This window comes from Mustela nivalis (genome assembly GCF_964662115.1).
Source record: "Mustela nivalis genome assembly, chromosome: 3".
NCBI classification, from domain to species: domain Eukaryota; kingdom Metazoa; phylum Chordata; class Mammalia; order Carnivora; family Mustelidae; genus Mustela; species Mustela nivalis.
Window position 1 is genome coordinate 142,249,332 of NC_139022.1, and position 20,254 is coordinate 142,269,585.

Consider the following 20,254-nt stretch of genomic DNA (forward strand, 5'->3'; position numbering starts at 1 on the left):
TTCGACTTAATGTTTTCATAGCATATATTTTTCCATCCTTTTACTTTTAACCTATCTGAGCCTTTTATTTAAAGTGAGTTTCTTGGAAACAACATCCTTGGGTTTTGCCTTATTATCCAATCTGATGATCTCTGCCCCTTTAAAAAAATTTTTTTTAATTTTTAAAGATTTTATTTTATTTATTTGACAGAGATCACAGTAGGCAGAGAGGCAGGCAGAAGACAGAGAGAGAGGGGGAAGCAGGCTCCCCACTGAGCAGAGAGCCTGATGCGGGGCTCAATCCCAGGACCCTGAGACCATGACCTGAGCTGAAGGTAGAGGCCTTAACCCACTGAGCCACCCTGGTGCCCAATCTCTGCCCCTTTTAATTGGAATGTTTAGGCCATTTACACTTAATGTGATTGTTGTATAGGTCTATTTAAATCTACCATCTTGCTATTGTTTTCTGTTTATCCTGTGTCTCCTTGAGTCCCTTTTTAAATTGCCTTCTTTTAGATGAATTGAATATTTTGTATGATTGCTTTTTTTTTTTTTACTACTAGTTTATGGTAATAACTCTTTGTTTCATTTGGATTTATAGTACACATCTTTAATTTATCACTGTTTACCTTCAGGTAATATTATATTACTTCATATTTAATACAAGACTCTTAGAGCAATATTTCATTTTACTACCTATCCTTTATAGTATTTTGTATATAAGCCTACAATACAATGTTATTAGTATTGCTTTAAACAGTCATTTAATTTTTAAAGGAGATTTAAAAAAAGTCTTTGTATTTACTTACACATTTACTATTCCTAGTGCTCTTTATTCCTTTGTGTAAATCCAAATTTCCATCTGGTATCATTTTCCTTCTGCCTGAAGAACTTCCTGTAGTGCAGCTCTGTTGGTGATAAATTCTCTCAGCTTTTGTTTGTCCCAACAATCTTTATTTTGCCTTATTTTTGAAAAATATTTTCACTGGATGTAGAATTCTAGGTTGACAGTTGTTTTCTTTCATCACTTTAAAGATGTCATATCATGAAAAGCAAGCCCTGGAGTTTTGTGTTACACAGCCTGCATCACCATATGTGGCAATCCCATGTCCCAATTCAGGCACACTTTTAGGCCTCTCTGCTAGTGTGATAACGATATGTCTTCCTCCCCAAATTCTTCTTGAATCCTAGTTTTCTACTGGCACCTTTGGATAGAACACACACACACACACACACACACACACATTTCCTTTATCAAATCATAATTCTCAGAGATAAAACAGTTTAATTCCCTATTAAAACAAAGAGATTTTTTTCAAGTCAATGCTCTCTGCCTGCAACACTTTATATCAACATACAGAGAACTTTCAATTCCCCCTTCTAATGCTTGGATTTCATATTGAGTGTTGCCTTGCATAAGGTATTAGATTAATAGTATAAATAGATAACAGGTTTACCATCTAATATCTTTTCCTTATACAAAGAATTGGCAAGAGTTTTAAAATAATAGTTTTTTTTTTTATACTGGTTCACTAATAAAAAATTTTTTTTGTCACTAAAATTTTTAATCTGCTCCCAACTGGAGGAGATTTGGCTGTGTGTGTGTGTGTGTGTTTTACTTTCAGTTACAGTTGTATAATATTGTTCCTCTTCCCTTAAAGACAGAACTGATTATTCTATCCTTTGGGATCTCATTTTATCCTGAAGATCAATCATAACACTTGTAACACTTCACTGCATTTGTTTATTTACAGATCACTTTTTATTCTGTGTATCTTTTGAAGATATAGAAGAAAATATGTAATTTATTTTTGTTTCCAGAACATTTTATAATGCATAAGACATAATCCTTCAAGAAATATTTGTTGGTTAAATTAATGAATGAATGAAGTCCTCTGTAATTATTTTGGTACTATTGCTTGAATCCTGATATTAATCAAGGATGTATGACGATCAATTTTGTTCAAAGAGTTTTGATTTTAGCACTATCAGCATGATTGTGTAATATGTATACTCAGTATATTTTGTGAAATGAATATGAAGATTTCAGTAAGGAGTAGATTGGTGAATCTCTGGGAAAATATATTTTTTTAAATCCTTAAAAAATGTTTTTATTAACATATAATGTATTATTTGCTTCAGGGGTACAAGGCTGTGAATCATCAGTCTTACACAACTCACATCACTCACTGTAGCACAAACCCTCCCCAAGGTCCATAACCCAGCCACCATATCCCTCCCCCCCCACTACACCCCCCAGCAACCCTCAGTTTCCTTCCTGAGATTAAGTCTCTTATGGTTTGTCTCCCTCCCTGGTCTCATCTTGTTTCATTTTTTTCTGGGAAAATCTTTCAATGTAATCAAAACACTTGAAGAAATCAGTTAGTAGCTTTTTGAGGATGTTTGCTGTTAAAAAAAATATGAAGGAATTAGATGGAAAAGTGGTTTGAAGTGGTTAAATTCTTTAATACATGAGATCAAGACATGACATAAAAATGTACAAAAAGGGATTGGAAACATGGCAATGGTGTAGATCCTTTGAGAATTCAGCCTGTTCATTTAGACCTCTCCAGATTGCTGCCAGAGGGGTCAGGAAATTAGGGCAAAGGAGTCTTTACTATCTCTTCTTTTTTATTGCCTGGAGTCCAAGTGGAATGCTTTGGCAGAACCTTAGAGACAATAGTTTATCCAATCTAAATATGTTGTATTGAAAGTTATCCTTAAGAATGAACAGTAGCCCACTGGTTCTTGATCCAGTCCAGAGGCAATTTGTTTATTTTATAAGCTGGTCAAATATCCATCCACAATTTCTAGAGTTAACATCACAGAAGCAGCACAATAAGACTCATGTATATGAAACTATTTGGGGGAAAAAAAAACATTACTGTAAGCATATTATCAATGGACTTCTGGGAAGACATTTATTGGAGGAAGCAGGAATGTTCAAAATTTTATGTAGCTTAGTTTGGATCTGTTTGTATTGAGAGAAGCTTGGTAAGGATTACAAGCTACAGAATCAGACTTAACTTTATTTTTTGAAAAAGGAAGAGTCTTGGGGCACCTGGGTAGCTGAGTCAGTTGAGTCTCTGCCATTGGTTCAGGTTGTGATCTCAGGGTCCTGGGATCTAAAGGAGCATCAGGCTCCCTGCTCGGTGGGGAGCCTGCTTCTCTCTCTGCCTCTCCCCCTGCTTATACTTTCTCTCTCTCTTTCTCCCAAATATATAAATAAAATTAAAAAAAAAAAAAGGAAGAGTCTTGCATGCTTAAAGGACAAGAAAATTAAGACTGTTCTGCCCACTTTGGGTCACATTTGTGCTACAGATTTGGCTGCCAGTTGAGTGGTTGTATTTTATGGATATAGATCGGGGAAAACATAATCATGACTTATTATGATTATAAATAACAGTCTATGTAAATGCACATATGTGGGTTCAAACACAAGTATAGATGTCCTTACATGTTCTTCCTGATAAATGGTGCTACAGTTCTAACCTGTGGTAGGTTGATATTTATGTGTTTGTTTTTTCCTCCAAGTCACTGAATTTCAGAATTTGTCAACTAGTTATACTTAGAACCATAAACTTAGAAACTTCCACAGCATGTGTTTTAATATGATGGCCTTAACTTTTGATGCATGCCTGTGTGTTTGTTATATTTTACTGCTGTGTGTAAACAAGTCAAACTGTACTTAGGGTAGCAATTATGGATCTCCAAGATGGAGCACAGCTAAGGCCCAAATAGAAATTCTTTTCAATTATATTTTAAAACATTTTAAGTCCAGAAATTCATTTCTCCTAATACCTGCTCATAAGAGACTAAATAACATGCCTTTGAGTTTCTTGAAAATTTTGCATAGTGATTAAAAATGTGTTCTCTGGCGTTTGAGAGCTTGACTTTATGGGCTGGGACTACTACTTATAAGGTCTCTATTTTCTTATTATTGATACATGGCTATTAATAACCTCAAAACTAGAAGGTTATTTTGAGAAACATGTGAAGGGCCTCTCACAGTGCTTGGTACCTGGTAAGTATTCAGTAAACATAAGCTATCATAATTATGATTAAAACAATTATTATTATAGTTCTAAGACAAGAAGGGCTTAAGTAATATCTATTACCTATTTGCTCTCTGAAAAAGTAGTTCTGTTGAAGTATTGGTAAACGTCTAGCTTCATGGAAAATCAGGTAGATGTAAATTGTAGTGTTATGTGCATCACAGATACAGAGTAAGAAGTCAGTTATGGCCATAAATTTCACTAGAGTTTTTTTTTTTTAAAGCATAATATTATGAGAAAGTTAAATCAAATTAAGAACACTATGAAATCAGCACTGTTTGAATATCACATTAGCAATTACATGGGATTATCCTGGAGTGATTTCCAAGTGACTTATTCTATAACACAAACCAGTGCATTTTGTACACACATATACAAGCATACACTTGCACGTGAGCATTGATTTAGGAACAAAGACTCCCTGAGGGAGTTTCAAAAACTCTGCTATGTTCCAGCGTGCTAGTCTCTATTTTACAACCATTTCTGAGTCAGCAGAAATGTGTATGGAGTCATATTAAGTCTGATAACTCCCCTGTTAGCCCACGAAGCCATAACCCAAGTATGGGGGAGGTGTGAATTACTTATCTTATCCTGTGTCTGGCACATGTCATTATCACAGAATTCATTCCCTATGCAATAATCAGGACTGATGGCAATATAAGAACAGTTGGGGCATGAAACCATAGTAGATTGTCAGGATTGTCTATCATATGGTAGATCAGAGGTATTGCCTTCTGCTCTTTGTGGAAGCAATATTGTCCTATAGGCTGGGCAACAGATATTAACTTGGAGGCGTAATTCTAATAGTTTCTTTTTTCACTAACCTGTGGTATGATCGGCAGCTAGTCACTTGGTTTCTTTCTATGTAGATGAACAGACACTCAGAGGCCCATCTATATGGTTGCAAATAGTCTTCAGAACAAGTATTAAAGCAAACCAGGGAGACCCATTCCAAAGTCCTCAGACTGTAAAGGCCAAATCAACGAACCATTCCAGTGAGGAGCAAAGGCTATCCAGTCCCACTTTGCTTGGTAAATGTTGTGGGAGGATGACATTATTGTCATCCTTTTATTCAGCTCTTTTTATACCATGGAGTGGCATTACTGCAGATTTATCCAGTTGGTATGGATCCTATTGTCTTTTTCAGTGGCTCTCAGTTTGGTCAGGGCATTGAGGAATAATGGGAATCATTATGAATACAATGGTAGAGAACTTGGGCTTTGGAGACAGAAGGTCAATTGTTTGAATCTCAGTTCTGCCATATACCATTACCTGACCTTGCTGAAGTCACTTAACCTTTTTAAAACTGCTCATTATAAAATGGGAAAAATAATAGAACGTTCTTCATGGTGTAGTTTTACGGATCAGAGATAATACTTGGTATATTGGTTAGCTTATCGTTAGATGCTAATAAATGTAAGGTGATGTTATTGTTATGCATTTAGATAGATGAGGTAGTTACCATTTTGGACTGTGAAACTATAGTTCAGACTTTATAGGTATTAATCATAAGGGGATTCTTAGGATTATCTTCCAGGAGGATTCCACGAGCCTGGGAAAACTGGGTGAGATTTTCGGAACAATGATGATCAGTTAATGCCAGCATTATGAAGTTGTCCTGGGAAATCTCCAATCCTGAAACTGTTTAATAATATTTATTCCCAAAGGTTGCTATGAAGTATAAATGAGATAAGGGAAAATAAATTGCTAAGCACAGTGTTGGTATGTAGTAAGAACTCAAAGACAGTAATTTTCCTTCTTTTATTTCTTGGATACAGTTGCCTTGGACCTGCAGCTTGGGTTTGTCTCAGGGTTGCCTGGGGCCACTGTAGGATCTGGGGTTCCCTCTAGGTGCTTGGGTCCAAGGTGGAGTCCACCTGGAGAATTCTTGGGATATTGGCTTGGTTATGAGATGGCTTCAGAGAGAGGGATCCTGTAAGAGGGAAGCAGTATAATATACAAGAAAAAGCCCAAGGAAAAGTACTCAGAAATAATTGCTTTTTAATCTTGGTTCCCTCACTTATTGGCATTGTGAGCTCAGTGTTTTACTGATAATCTCCTAAATTTTGTTTTTTCCTATTTAGAATGGAGGAAACAGTCTATGCCATTGTATCCATGGTGATAGTATAAATGCCAAATGTGAAAGGTGACTTGATGAGAGTGCTCTGAAGATAGGAAAGCATATAAATAAGTGGCAGCTGGGAAGTAAATATGTTGAAATCAATCTGGAGCCCTTCAAGTAAGACAAAGCTAGATCTTGGTCAGGTTGCTGCAAATTCAAGTTCATTCCTCCTGAAACCTCTGCCTATATTTCTCAAATGGGTCTAAGCTTGAGAAAGTAGCTCAGCTCAAACACTAGACTCCTCCAAAGTCTCCTTTCATCTTCTGCCCCCATACTCTCAATGCTTCAAGTAATTGCTAAGAATTCTAAACATCTATAATCCCTTATCCATATTAGCACTGTCCAATAGAAATAAAATGTGAATCACACGTGTAATTTTACATTTTTTTTGGTTGCAACATTAAGATGTTAAAAGAAATGAGATTGAGTAATTTTAATATTTTACTCAATTAAATACATTAAATGTCTTTTAATATTTTATTTAAGTACATTAAATGTTTTATTTAGTTGTTATATTTTATTTAAACATTTTATTTATGTCAAATATTATAGTTTTAACATATAATCAATATAAAACATTTTAATGAAACATTTTACACTGCTTTTTTCATATTGTCCTCAAAATTAAGTGTGTACTTTACACTTACTGTACAAGCCACATATTAAGTGCTCAGTGGCCACATATATGTAGTTGCTACCATATAGTCAGTATAGGTGTCTACCTTTCATGTGATATTGAGGTGTATCTTGTATTCGAAGTATGTATATAAATGCTATGGATGTGTTATTGGACTTTGGACTTCTTGAGGACAAGATTCCATATGATTGGTCTTTGTTTCTTCACATTGCACAACACTTCATTTTGCATATAGTAGGTACTCAGTGGATTTAAATTAAATTAAATAAATATTATAATAAATATGTAATTATAATATTATAATAAATAAATTAATTAAAATATTAACAAAGGAACAAATGAATGAATAAAATAAATGGAAACCCTGAAGAACTAGTTTTTGGTTTTTTTTTTTAAATCTGGGAAATACAACTTTAATCAATACAATCACGTGATCTCTTAGTATTGGGCTTAAACCACTCAATGCAACCAATATCTACCAAGTACCTACTATACTAAGACATGTGCTAAGTGCTGCAGGGTCTATCATGTTGACTAAAGATAACAGTTCTTGCTCTACATAGCCTTACCTGCCATGGTCACCTAAGTTAGGGATAAATTAATGTTCTGTGTACCAGCTTTGCAAAAGGAGACATAATTCATCATGCTTTTCAGCAATCTGCTATTTTATAGCACACCTAATAAGGTATGCTAAAATTCTAGGCAAATATACATGTATTTGCCTAGAATTTTGCCATTTTAACTATGCCAAACAGCATTCATAAGAGATGTGTCTCCCCACCCCACCATATCTTGCCATTTTCGAGGCGAACAAGGTGAGGGAGTATTTTAAATTCACATTACTAACTTGCAATAAGTTATCCCTGAGAAACTTAAGAACTTAATATTATTTTGTGCTGCAGGGGAAAAATTGACACTGAGTGCTATAAATATGTCAAAATCTAATCCAGTTTAATGGAATGGGCACAAAAATTTCCCTAAGGGAGTTCTCAAATTCCATGTTCTGGCCCTGAATACTTGGTTTTGACTTTGGATTTTTAGTCAGTAAGAAATGTTTACCGTTTGATGACTTTCCTGAAGCGTGAGTTCTTGGGCTCAAGAGTCTTTGTCTGTTTGTCTAACTATCTCCTTACCTACCTTTCATCTATCCATTTATTTATTCAATTATGTATGCACCTAGGACAATTCCTGGATCATATTGGGAGTTCCACAAATATCTTTTGAGTGAATAATGCAAATTAAAACCCATGATGATTTTTATTTGTGATTCATTATGTGTATCTTCTGAGATTAGTAATCTGCATTTGCCAGATGAGGAGAAAATGTGAATGACCAGGGTTGTGCACTATATACTCTCTTGCTCATGACTAATCATGTTCACAAATTTGTGATGTATTTTCCTATAACATTTTTATTTCCTCACACCTTTTCCCCTTTATATGACTCATATTGTTACTACTCTTACGTATTAATCATTTTGAAACCACAGTACTCTGAATCATTGATGGATCCTGGGTTATAATGAAATACATCCACTTTGAAATGAGAGCCCTTCTAGGAAACATCTTGATGCCACGTGGCTCTTCTAATAAGGTTCCAGGCTACCAACTTGAGTCTATCTAGAGGAAAACACTGAATTGATCTTCAGTATTCTGGAAGCACAAGAGTGGTTATGAACACTGGTAGTTTCTCAGGACTGTTGTTTGAATGTGAATGTACTGCTTTTTAAACTTATTTCAGCCATGTTATGCTTTTTATAATGGAAGGGTATAGTATATGAGCGGGGAATGAGTTCTTACAGAGCAGCTGGGGAATGAGTTCTTACAGAGCAGCTTTCTAGGGGACATCAGATGAGTTTCCTTTTCCTGCTTTTGCATGTCATTAGACACTAACTTCCACAGTTTCTAGATATAAAACTTGATTATCAGAGCCTCTTAGGCTAAGAAGTCTTTAACCTTCTATCTAACCATCTTAACATAGGTTATGTTTGTTTTCATAAACATACTAGTAAGATCTGGGCTTCATGAGAGAAATAAGCTGACTGAATAACTGGATTATTGGAAGGTTGTGCAGTGTGTGCTTTATTGGTTGTGAAATCAAAGGCTATATAATCTCCATTTATGGTCAGGTGTCATACTGTGCTGCCTATAGACTGGGGAGGTTACACATTGAATTGACTTTAAATTTTAAGACATCTTTATATGTTCTGACTCACCATTAGTATCTCAGCACTTTTATTTTTCGCAGTTGAAAATTTGCTTTTTAAAAATAATTTATTTATTTATTTTTTAATAAACATATATTTCTATCCCCAGGGGTATAGGTCTGTGAAAAAATTTGCTTTTAATAAAAAAATATGTAATATATGAAACAATTCTTTGGAAATATTTTCAATTTGTTCTGGGACTATAAAGCTCTACAGGATCTCAACTTTCTCTTCATATGTTGCCAGAATGCTCAAAATTAGGACTTACAGCTTATAATCAAAACCAGCATTATCATTCCACACTTTTCAATCCAAACCCATTCTGTGGGTCAAGTTCTTTATTGTCCCTGGTCCCATATTTTTCCTACTCACTCTTAGAAATCTTTTCCCTTTCAGTTATAAGAGCAGTTTCATTTCAGAATGTATATATCATGACTGTTGTAATAATTAGGGCCTCAGTCCAACTTAAAGCTTGGTTTCTCCCTAACTTAGGCCTGCTTCAGTCAGCCTTCAGAACCAAGGAGGGGCTGGTGGCTTCTCTGGTTCCCCTGCCTTCTTCCTCTTTTCCTCTGCTCCCATTTCTCTGTGTAGTGTTGGCTCCTGCAAAGTGCAGGAAGGATAGGGGCGGGAAAGTCATACTTTCAGGACATAGTGGTAATCTGGCACTGAGTTCCTCTGCTAGAGGAACTTTGTCCCCGGGTGCTTTGTAGGAATTTTAGAGATGACACTGCAGGGCCCCCTAGTGCATCTCTCTTGACTCAGGAAGGCTCTTATTCTCAGCTGGGTTATATCATCTGTTAAATGTGTTTTTTTCCCCCAGGTATAGGCCAAATTGTGTCCTCCCCAAAATGTATGTTGAAGTTCCAAATCTTGACTCCTGTGAATATGACCTTATTTGTAAATAAGATCTTTGCAAATGTTATTCACTTAAGTTCATTGTAGCAGATCCTAATCCAGTATGATTGGTGTCCATAAGAGGAGAAGATAGAAACACACAGGGAGAGCAAAAACAGGATGTGATGGCAGAAACAGGAATTGTAGTGAACAACTGCAGGTTTAGAAACACCAAGGATTGATGACCACCACCAGGAGCTGGGACTGGCCAGGAAAGACTCTCCCCCAGGCTCGGGAGAAGCATGGTCCTGCTGACACCTTGATTTCAAACTTCTAGCCTCTAGAACAGGGAGAAAATACGTTTCTATTTTTTAAGCACCCTGTTTATTATACTTTGTTAGGACAGCTTTAGGAAACTCATAGTGATGGGAACCTTTTTGAGAGGACTCACTCCACCATGACATTTCTATTTCAGGTTTCTCATTTGGTTTCCAGGAATTACACATCTTTAATCTGCCATTGGCAAGAAAGCAGTAACTTCTCAGTTTTGCAACTCAAATCTACTTTCAAGTGTGAGTTAGGTAGCACTCCACTTCTCCTCATGGAGTAGGAGGAGGAACTGCCATTGAGCCAACACCCTTTCATTTCTAACAGTTTCAACCCTTTCAAAGCCTCTCTTTGGTATCGGGCTGCAGACATGTATTGCAGGCTCTGCACAAGTCATTTAGCACCTCACTTTGGCAATTAGGAGTATTTACATCTGTTTCAGTTTTTGCCTTCTGGAACCTCCACCAAAACTGAAACAAAAGTGTCCCATTTTAACATTCTGATTTAAATCTAAATTAATTTCTGCTAGATTGTCAAGTTTATTGATACCTAGTTGGACGGAGCTTTTTTTTGTTTTAAAAATTTCTATATTTGTAGTTATGTTCCTTTTTCAGTTTGTAGGTTGCTTATATATTTTTCTCCTTTTATCTTTGTTCAAAACTTAGTAACCTTTGTTTTGTATACTGTATTAATCTTTTTAAAGTATCAGCTTTTGATTTTATTGATAATTCTGCTAATATATTTGTTATTGTGCACTTCATCTATTTTTTGTTTAAATTTTGTTAACTTCTATATTTTTTCTTTGGCTTATTTGATTGTTGCTTACCTTCCAGAGATGGAGGCTTAGTCACTTGCTTTGAGCAATTTTTTTTTTTCTTCAATAGTGCATTTTTTTCCTGAGTATCAATGTGGCTATATAGCAGACATGTTTGTTAAGTGTTCATCTGTTCTGCCTTTTCCTCTTCCCCAGTTCCTTAGACCTTGCATTTGCTTTCCTGCACTTAGGTATATAGGTCTGTTATATTAATTTTTTTCTAAATATTTTAAAACCTCCATTTGAGAGGCATTTGAGGATGGCTTAGTCAGTTAAGCATTCAACTCTTGATTTCTTGATTTTGGCTCAGGTCATGATGTCAGGGTTGTGAGTTCGAGCCCCACATCAGGCTCTGTAGTGGACATGGGGCATGCTTAAGATTCTCTTTCTCTCTCTCCTCTGCTCCTCTCCCCTGTGTACCTTCCCTGCTTGCAACCTTTCTCTCTCCAAAATAAATAAATAAATAAATAAATAAACTTCCATTTAATTTCTTCTTTAATCCAAAAGCTATTTAAAAGACTTCGGTTTTTCTGGTTGGTGCTTTGGAACTGCTACTGACCTTTTGTTGTTACCTCTTGGGTTGCTATCTTTTCATATTAACTTTTAAATTTTTTAAATCTATTTTTTATTATTATGTTCAATTAACCAACATATCATTAGTTTTACATTTTAAGTTAGTTTTTATTTTATTTATAAAAAATTAAATTAGTTTTAAATTTTAATTGGATTTTATGTTACTGGATTTCAATAGCATTTTATTGGATTGCAATAAATTAATATGCTTGCATATTAATTAATCTGCCCTGGAGATTTATCAACATTTCCTTTATTTTTTAATACTTGCTAAATTTTTGTGCCTGCTTCACGTATTTGAAAAGAACACATGTTCTGTTTGTTGGGTACAACGTTCTGTAGCAATTTACAGATTAAGCAATTTAATTGTGTATCACTAATTCTCTATATCCTCATTTGTGAATTAATTGTTTTAAATGATTTTATTTATTTATTTGAGAGAGAGAGAGGAAAAAAAAGAGAGAAATGATACAAGCAGGGTGAGGGGCAGAGGGAGAAGCAGACTCCCTGCTAAGCACAGAGCTCAACCTGGGGTCTGAACCCAGGACCCTGAGATCATGACCTGGGCTGAAATCAGGAGTTGGATGCTTAACTGACTGAGACACACAGGTGCCCCTTGTGAAGTAATTTTTAAACATACATGTATTAAAACTTTCTTACTGTGGTTATCAGTCAATTTTTATTTGTATTTTTTCTAAGATTTTGATTTCAAAGGCTATCAGGAATACAAATATCCATGACCTTAAGGTTTTAGTAGATTTAATATTTCATTAATATAAAATCTTTACTGATTTTTATCCTGAATTTATTTTATCTCATATTAATGTTTTACTATTCTTTTTTTTAATTTATATTATAGCAGTAAGAATAGATCTACTTAATATGAGATCTACTTAACATGAAATACACACACTCTCTCTCTTTTTAAAGATTTTATTTATTTATTTGAAAGAGAGAGACAGAGATAGCAATAGGGAGCACAAGTAGGAAGGAGAAGCAGCAGGCTAGGAGCCCAATGTGGACTCGATCCCAGGATCCTGCGATCATGACCCAAGCTGAAGGCAGATGCTTAACTGATCGAGCCACCCAGGCACTGATGAAACATACTTTCTTAATAAATTTTTTAGCAAAGGAAACAATCAACAGAGTGAAAAAAATAACCTTTGGAATGGGAGAAAATACTTGTAAACCATATTTGATAAGGAATTAATCTCCAGAATATATGAGGAACTCTTACAACTGAAGAGCAGAAAACTAATAACCTGACTTAAAAATGGGCTAAGGACCTGAACAGACATTTCTTCAAGGATGACATACAAACGGCCCACAATTGTATGAAAAAAAGTTCAATGTCATTAATCATCAGATAAATGAAAAAACCACAGTGAGATCACTTCACACCTGTCTGGATGGCTATTGTCAAGGAGCAAAAAGCAAGTGTTGGTGAGGATGTGAAGAAAATGGAACCCTTGTATGTTGCTTGTGAGAATGCAAAATGGTGCCGCCATTATGGAAAACTATATTTGCCATCTTTTGTTAGTATTTGTTTTAAATACCCTTTTGCCTTTATTTTTAAACTCGCTGAGTTACTTCTTTATACTTGGATCTCTGAAAAAGATCATATATGGCTATAATGTTTCCCCAGTATGGAAATCTTTGTCTTTTAATCCATGGATTTAACCCATGGTAATTTATCATGATTATTCTTGGTGTTTCTTTTCTTTACTGCTTTTTATGTGATTTCGTTCTCTTTGTTCCTTTTTTCCTCCAAATGGTTTGGTAATAATATGTCATAACTCTTAATGGTTAGCCACAAGTTTTTTTTTTTAACAAGCACACTAAGTTTGTAAAGAAAATCAACAGCTAGAGTTGATCAGCATCTATATGTCTCCTTGTAGGACATTAAGAACACCACCCCTCTTTCTGCTATACCTTCCTGTTTTGTTTTTTTTTTTGTCACATACCTCTCACTTTCTTTTTACCTTCTGCAACCCTCCAGCACCCAGTCAATCAGTTTCACTTGCATTTTTTCCTCCATTGAGTAGGGTAGATGGGTTAAGAGCAAGGTAATTTCAGGTTCAGTTCTGCTTTGCTGGTGGAGGTCTTAAGTGCTCCAACTTCTGAAAACAGCTAAGATAAAACTTTCCCTTGACAATATTGATAATCTTGTATATATAGTTTTGATGAATTATTTACTCCTACACAATCATTGTCTGTATTCTCCATCTTTTTTGTTTATAAGATTTTATTTATTTATTTGACAGAGAGAGATCACAAGTAGGCAGAGAGGCAGGCAGAGAGAGAGAGAGAGAGGAAGCAGGCCCCCTGCTGAGCAGAGAGCCTGATGCGGGACTCGATCCCAGCACCCTGAGATCATGACCTGAGCGGAAGGCAGCGGCTTAACCCACTGAGCCACCCAGGCGCCCCTGTATTCTCCATCTAATCAAAGATTCAGTCCTATAAATCCAAGAGAAGGGAATGTAGAGAGAAAGGAAAGGGGAGAAGAAAAGTACCATTCACCCTGTAGCACTTAAAATGTATATATCACAAAATAAATTGTAAACAAAATAAGACTAAAAATATAGGCAGAAAAAGATTTGTAGCGACTAAATATATAAAAGCTCAATAATAATACTGATTTTGAAAACATTAAAAATTGAACATGACATGAAAGATAATTTGCTGATAAATACAAATAGCTAATATATATAAAGATAATGACTACCATGATTAAGTAATAACAAACAAATTTAAGCCACCATGAGATGCTTTTTTTTTTTTTTTTTTTTTGCTTATTGGGTTGGCAACAAAATTTTTAAATTAGTGAAATACCAAGTGTTGATGAGGATGTGAGAAAACTATAATTCATTGCTGAAAGGACTATAGATTGATACAGCCTTATAGATAGGTTGGTACTTATTTAACTTATTTAAAAATATGGCTATTTCTATTAATCTAAAGTGTAAATAATTTATAACCCTGGAGAACCAGGATCTCACTGCTAAAAATTAATCCCAGAGAAATAACAAATTGACTGTTTAAAGACATCCTTTCTCCTTACAGCAAAATTTTTTTAAAAAGATTTTATTTATTTATTTGACAGAGAGAGATCACAAGTGGACAGAGAAGCAGGCAGAGAGAGGGAGGAAGCAGACTCTCTGCTGAGCAGAGAGCTCGATGCGGGGCTCTATCCCAGGACCCTGAGATCATGACCTGAGCTGAAGGCAGAGGCTTAACCCACTGAGCCACCCATGTGCCCCTCCTTATAACAAGTTTTTAAGAAGTTTTAATTTAAATTCCAGTTAACTTACATTGTAATGTTAGTTTAGGTGTTCAATTTAGTGGTTCAACACTTCCATGCACCCAGTGCTCATCACAAGTACAGTCCTTTTGACTTGCTAACAAAGGTCAGGCATATTCTATGCACTAGAGATATATCAGGAAGCAGAACAAAGACCCCTACTTTTGTGGAACATATTTTCCCATGAGGGATCTTGGAATCTAAGCAATTGTTTTTGAACTATTCTTCAGTTTTCATGTGTAGGATATGACATTACTAGACAGGAAGGCATCTTTAAATAGCCAAAACTAGAGATGTTAGTGATGCAGATTTAATTTTTTTTAATTTATTTATTTAACAGACAGAGATCACAAGTAGGCAGAGAGGCAGGCGGAGAGAGAGAAACATGGAGGAAGCAGGCTCCCCACTGAGCAAAGAGCCCGACGTGGGGCTCGATCCCAGGACCCTGGATCATGACCCGAGCCGAAGGCAGGGGCTTTAACCCACCGAGCCACCCAGGCGCCCTGATGAAGATTTATTTTAATGTAAATAAAATACTTAAAAGGTATGTGGTATAATGAGCACTGGATATTATATAAGACTGATGAATCATAGACCTGTACTCCTGAAACAAATAATACATTATATGTTAATTAAAAGAAAAAGGCTACCAGAAATACTTAAGATACCTTGACTAAAATCTTACATGATTTATTTGAGATTTAATGTTTTTTATTTAATATGTTAGTTAAAATTTTTATATCAAGTCTTATCATAAAATATTTATTCCTTTTATTAAATTATCTTATTTCATCTATGGAATAATGAGTATCATTTAATATCTTAACAACTGATATTCATTTAACATACTAACCTTAAATGATACTCATTCTACATTTTCAGTCTTTTATTAAGAAAAAAATATATGCTATCTATTTGTGTTAACAGGTTTATTTTTGTTTTTTTTTTAAGGTGTGCAGTTTTATTTTTCTTTTATTTTTTAAAAAAGATTTTATTTATTTATTTGCGAGAGAGAGCATGAGAGAGGGAGACAACATGAGCAGGGGGTAGGGGCAGAAGAAGAAGGAGAAGCCGACTCCCAGCTGAGCAGGGATCCTGATGTGGGACTCGATTCTAGGACCCTGGGACCATGACCTGGGCCAAAGGCAGACACTTAACCAACTAGCCACCCCAGGTGCTCAACAGTTTTAAACTGTACTGTATATACCTTTCTCTTTAATACTACATATATAAGTTTTGATCACAATATATAACTAAATTACTAGTTATTTCTTTTTTATTTTACTTATTTATTTTAAAGATTTATTTATTTATTTGAGAGAGAGAGTGTGTATTTGCAGGGGGAGGAGCAGAGGCAGAGAGAGAGAGAAAAAAACCTCCAACAGACTCCCCACTGAGCACAGAGCCCAACATGGTGCTCAATCTCAGGACCCTGAGACCTGGGCCAAAATAAAGTGCCAGCCACTTCACTGACTGAGCCACCCAGCCACCCCCATTTCTTATTTTTAGAAATAATTCTTGTTAAATTATTCCTCAAAGCCAAACACTGAGGTTTGATGCATGAACACATAAATTTATAGGATTCCTTAAATAATGACTAACACATTATTTAGTCACACAAAATTTTACCTTTATTACAAATTAAGTAATGAGAACATATTAATATTTTAATAACATGTTATAAATTATAACAAATTGTAATATACATTTATTACATTAGACCTATACTATAATAATCTTAACCTTATTACTTTTAGTAACCTGCCTTTTTAATATAATCTCTAATTTATTTGTCCATGGTTTTATAGTTTATAAAACTCATATTAAAATGTTTATTTTAACTCAAAAATAATGTTAGTTTTTTTTTTTATTGAGGATGAATCTGACTTAACTAAATGACTTGACAACCATAACTGGTTTTGCCAATTAAGTTACATAATGGGGAGTTTCTACATAAGTCATATGATAAAAATCGTAAGTCTGCAGCTCCAAACATATATCAATATGTATTTAAGGCATGTGAAATACAAATATTATACTTTTGAAATTATATTGGAAAAATGTACTGAAATGAATGATAATTCAGATTTTTTATTCTTTCTGAGCATATCGTGTTATATGAGACTACTAACTGAAAGAGCAATAGATATAATTAATAGTAATTTGATAAATCTTGGTTGTGAGAAAGTGAATGACAAATGTATATGTAATAGATTTTGCAAGTCAGGTATTTCTATTTCTATTTTTTTTTTTTTTTTAGATTTTATTTATTTGAGAGAGAGAGCAGAAGCAGAGGGAGCAGCAGAGGGGGAAGGAGAAGCGCAGGCTCCCTGCTTGATGCAGGACTTGATCCCAGGACCCTGGGATCATGACCTGACCTGAAAGCAGATGCTTAACTGACTGAGCTACCGAGGTGCTCCTGCAAGTAAGTTATTTCTAATTCTTTGCTTTCAACAGAATTTCCAAATGTCTTACTCAGGTTGCCAGCTGATGGATCAAAGTAATTTTTGGTAGTGATCATTATGAGATATTTGGCATTGCTAATAATTTTGTATTTTAATTTTTCTTAGAATAATTTTAAGTAGTATATAAAAACCCCATGACAAGTAGAGAATGAGGTTTCAGAAGAACAGAGAAGAGTTCAATATATTACTGTCTTCAATAGCATCCTTCCCCTGGTTTTGAGAAAAGGGCCCAACATTTGCATTTTTTCCCTGGACTCTGTAAATTATATGTATCTGACCCTGGTGCTCCCTTTATTTGGGAAAAGGGTGAACAAATAAGCATAAGATAGCCCTTTCTGGAGGAGTGAAGGGGAGGTGGAGAGGTAGAGGTTGACCAGGAGAGCATTCAGAGTTCCATAACTGGTTGTTTTTCCAGGAACTGGTTGGTAAGTTCAGTTAAGTTTGAGGGAGTGGCCTTTTGACTCCAGGCCATGTTCTCTAGTCCAGCTCTACCAATAACACAGTGACAGCTGGATAGACATCTGACTTCAGTGTTGCTTTTTAAAATGGAAATAGAGTAAAATTTCAGCAGGAAAATTTACTTTTTGTCTCAAATAGAACTCAAAGTCTGAAGATGTGTTTGTTATAAAAAATATCATTAAGAAATAATAGAATAATAACCCCAGTCTTTTGAAAGTACTTTTATAGTTGTTATTAATAGATTCAGAGGACAGATCTTAGCACGAAGATAAAGAAGCTGCCTTTCTAGAATTGTTCAGTGACACTCGAGTCATATAGTGTCATGGTTGAAATTTATTTTTAATATATGTCATCTAGTTGATCCAAGCTTATGTCCCTTTGCAATAATGACTGAACATCTTTTCCCTCAGGCAGGCCTAGCGGTTAGTCATGTTGTGAGGAAGAAAAGAATTAATACTAGGACATCCTTAGCACAGTGTATGTTATGGAAATCCTCACAAAATAAATGTTAATTTATTATCATTGCTAAAATTTGGAAGTAATGTTACTTAGGAGAAAACAGTTCCTTTCTAGACTCCCCACTCTTCTCATTCCCTATATCCTTGTTCTCCCTCTCCCCTAATGTAGTCACTTATTAAGAATATAGAATCATAGGTCATGATTGATGATGGAAGAGTGCAGAAAAATATTCAGACACATTTAGATAATGTCCTGCCTCAGATAAGATGAGTGAAAGTGGTGACTCCAGACATCTTTCTCTTTTTGTTTGGTGATTGTCAATGCCCTCATGTAGAATGTAGTGGTTAATTCCTCCTCTCATCCACTTTTTCTTCCACAAACCTTTGTTGAGTGTCTGCTTTCCTTGTACTCAAGGAAGTTGTAGTTTAATGGGTGAGCAACCATATAATTTTGATGATGTGTTACTATACAGAAAGGGCTAGTGCATACTGGGGGAGCATGTGGGATGTCACCTAATGCAGTTGGAATGATTTATGGAATGCTTCTTGGAATTGATAACAAGTTAGCTGAATTTTGAAGAAAGAATAGAAGTCAAGTGGGTAAAGATGTCGCTGGCTTAAAGAGTTGCAGGTACAAAACATGGAGTTCTGTGAGAACTTCGTGGGTTTAGAGATTAAGAGATCGAACAGTGGGGCGCCTGGGTGGCTCAGTGGTTTGGGCTGCTGCCTTTGGCTCTGGTCATGATCTCAGGGTCCTGGGATCGAGCCCCGCATGGGGCTCCCTGCTCCGCAGGAAGCCTGCTTCCCTCTCTCTCTCTCTCTGCCTGCCTCTCTGCCTACTTGTGATCTCCGTCTTTCAAATAAATAAATAAAATCTTTAAAAAAAAAAAAAAAAGAGATCGAACAGTAACCACTTATTTTCCCTTCTTTTACTAAGCATATTTTTACATTTATTGCTTTATATATTGTGATTCCTAGAAAATAAGAATTAAAGACTCTTTTATGATCACATAAATGGTTAAAATAAACTTAGATAAGAAAAGATCTCTTTGGCCTGAAATAATTTCGTAGGGTGTTTCATATACTTAGAACTGGTGAAAAACGCTACCTCGGTATTATTGCTTCATTTCTCTTTATTAAATGATTTATTCTGTAATGATTCTTTTTTTCTTAAGAAAACCTACTTTAGTTGGATGCATGCTTATGAAGCAATGGATTTATCAAAAATACTGCCATTACCTCACTGTAATGACTCATCATTCCAACCCCTGGAATTTATATTCCCTTGAATGACTTATGTTACTTATTTGTGGAAATTCCAGTGAAGTGGAATGCAATTTTTATTTTTACTTTCAGTTCATGATTTTATTATTTAGTCATCCTCAACGAGTATATTGACCACTTATTCTGTTCCAGGCACTGTGCCAGACACTGGGAATGAAACTGTGGACAAGAAGACTCTGCTTATCAGCAACTGACCGTCCACTCTATGTGTTTGACAATGGAGGTGTGGATGGGGTCTGAATTAGGAATAGGGTGAGTGGGGAGTGAGGATGCAGAGAGGTTAAAAGGCAGTTGCAGTGTAGCTTTAATGCAGGCACAGGGGTGGTGGGGAGCAATGCACAGGCTAGTTTGAGAGTATACAAGAGAAAAAAAATACCCCAACTGAGATAGTTCTTCTAAATTAAACAAGGTAAGAAAGGGAAAGAGGAAAAGTGAGGATTGCAAGAAACTTTAATGTTTAGAATCTATAGAGATTCACTGATAAAAGAAGTCTCAGAGGTATGAGTGAGGTCTAGGATTTTATAGTCTCATTCAATCCTCCAGACAAATCACAGATGTGTGAGAGACAGATTCTAGATGAACCCAACAACGACAACAAAAGCATTGCTGTGATTAACCCTAGTTTGAAGAATCATGAACAAATCGCTGTTATTTTAGATAACCATGTGTTGGGGTGGTTTGTTACATAGTAACAGATAACACAGACACCTGGGTTAATTATCAGTCTAAACCCAAGTTCC

At 35.4% G+C, this 20,254-nt stretch overlaps 1 long non-coding RNA gene across 1 annotated transcript in view; it reads left to right on the plus strand.

Moving 5' to 3' along the window:
- Nucleotides 1-17,266, plus strand: part of LOC309860785 — a 183,662-nt gene extending 166,396 nt beyond the window's left edge. The window contains exon 3 of the long non-coding RNA XR_014309638.1: nucleotides 17,109-17,266. This is a non-coding gene — a long non-coding RNA (uncharacterized lncRNA). The remainder of the gene's footprint in view (nucleotides 1-17,108) is intronic.
- Nucleotides 17,267-20,254: the final 2,988 nt, after the last annotated feature.